The sequence below is a fragment of the Brachyhypopomus gauderio genome, unplaced genomic scaffold (assembly GCF_052324685.1).
Source record: "Brachyhypopomus gauderio isolate BG-103 unplaced genomic scaffold, BGAUD_0.2 sc107, whole genome shotgun sequence".
In the NCBI taxonomy this organism is placed as follows: Eukaryota; Metazoa; Chordata; class Actinopteri; order Gymnotiformes; family Hypopomidae; genus Brachyhypopomus; species Brachyhypopomus gauderio.
This window is the reverse complement of record NW_027506928.1, coordinates 60,001-62,500: the sequence shown is the minus strand read 5'-3', so window position 1 is coordinate 62,500 and position 2,500 is coordinate 60,001. Positions and strand designations below refer to the sequence as shown.

The 2,500-nt window shown below is 51.6% G+C and overlaps 1 protein-coding gene across 2 annotated transcripts in view; it reads right to left on the bottom strand.

Annotated features, from left to right (window-relative positions):
* LOC143497357 (NF-X1-type zinc finger protein NFXL1-like) overlaps nt 1-2,500 on the bottom strand; it is a 26,518-nt gene that overhangs the window by 12,056 nt on the left and 11,962 nt on the right. The gene's annotated exons all lie outside the window — the stretch shown is intronic.

Genomic DNA, 2,500 nt, shown 5'->3' with positions numbered 1-2,500 from the left:
ACAACTCCACCTCCACCCAACATGCAGCACACACCACACACACACACACACCACACACACACACACACACACACACACACACACACACACACACACAACTCCACCTCCACCCAACATGCAGCACACACCACACACACACACCACACACACACACAACTCCACCTCCACCCAACATGCAGCACACACCACACACACACACACACAACTCCACCTCCACCCAACATGCAGCACACACCACACACACACACACACCACACACACACACACACACACAACTCCACCTCCACCCAACATGCAGCACACACCACACACACACACACACACCACACACACAACTCCACCTCCACCCAACATGCAGCACACACCACACACACACACACACACACCACACACACACACACACACACACACAACTCCACCTCCACCCAACATGCAGCACACACCACACACACACACCACACACACACACACACACACACACACACACACAACTCCACCTCCACCCAACATGCAGCACACACCACACACACACACCACACACACACACACACACAACTCCACCTCCACCCAACATGCAGCACACACCACACACACACACAACTCCACCTCCACCCAACATGCAGCACACACCACACACACACACCACACACACACACAACTCCACCTCCACCCAACATGCAGCACACACCACACACACACACACACACACACACACACCACACACCCACACACCCACACACCCACACACACTCTTGCACACGTGCATGCACACACACTCTTGCACCACTCTGGGCATGTGTGCACCACAGCCCCTTAGTGATCACTAGTTTGTGTGTGTGTGTGTGTTAACTGCACAGATGGGTAAATGCAGAGGACAAATTTCGATTGGAGCGAAAATCACAATTGGCAAATATGGCACATTTACTCTCACGCGCACGCACACACTCTCACGCGCGCGCGCACACACTCACGCGCGCGCACACACTCTCACGCGCGCGCACACACTCTCACGCGCACACACTCTCACGCGCACACACTCTCACGCGCACACACTCTCACGCGCACACACTCTCACGCGCACACACTCTCACGCGCACACACTCTCACGCGCACACACTCTCACGCGCACACACTCTCACGCGCACACACTCTCACGCGCACACACTCTCTGCACTGATCTGGCATGTCTGGCCTTGTGAGGCATCTGTCTGGACACTCGTACAGCTCACTGTGCTTGGGGAGAGCCCTGCTGGGTGATAATGAAGACACCAGGAGCTGCAGATCTAGTGGATATGGGCAGTGTCCATTTGCTGGGACAGTTTAAAACAGCTGAGGGGCAGAGGGGAGGGCGTGTCCGCAGGGCGGGTGCGGGCTCCTGGTGGAACCGGCTGTGACTGGACGGGGCTGGGAGAATGTTTGTGTAGACCAGGTGCTGAGCAGAGGAGCTGGAGTCAGAATGCTGACAGCGGCTGACTGGCTAATTAAAAGTTGCTAGTTCAAACAAATCCTCCCCATGACAGAATCCCCTAGAAACCACCCCACACACAGAACACAGAGAGCCTTCCGAGTTTCACACCATTCTACACAAGCAATACAGTGGTGATGCCAAAGGGAATAGTGGAACTTAATACAGGGCAGGGGACTGATGTCATATAGGAAGAATACAGGCTAGCACACTGATGTCAAAGGAACCAGAGGAAACCTATGAAACAGAGGGTACTGTGATGTCATAAAGGAACCTGAGGAATCATATGAAACAGACGGTACTGTGATGTCATAAAGGAACCTGAGGAATCATATGAAACAGACGGTACTGTGATGTCAGATATGAAACAGAGGGCACTGTGATGTCATAAAGGAACTCGAGGAATCATCTGAAACAGACGGTACTGTGATGTCATAAAGGAACTCGAGGAATCATATGAAACAGAAGGTACTGTGATGTCATAAAGGAACCTGAGGAATCATATGAAACAGACGGTACTGTGATGTCAGATATGAAACAGAGGGCACTGTGATGTCATAAAGGAAAATGCAGAATTCTGTAGAACAAACAAAGGAAAGTGTTGAAATACAGCAGTTTTCTCAACCCAGTCCTCCCAGTATCAACGCACCTCCCAACACACAGGAACCACAGGAACCACAGGAACTAAGTGATTAACAACACTGAATGGATTTGGTGTGTCTCACTATCTGTGCCTGTCTCATACGAGCACTTTCTCACTTCCTAGTCACTCAGAACACTTTCTACCTCTCACTCCATGTACTGCACAACAATAAAATGTAGTGCACAGAATGCCCCCCACACCCTCCCCAACACCCCATCAGGGTGGCATTTCAGCAGGGACCGAGATGAGCCTGGTTATCGCCTCCAGCCTTATCAGAGACACTGGGCCACCAAGCAGAGTGCAAAACAACGACCAAAAAAGGACCAACTGAACAATGAACTAATCCAACAATAGAAAGCAGGAGGGCGAATGAGAGGCAGTCTGTGTGTGTG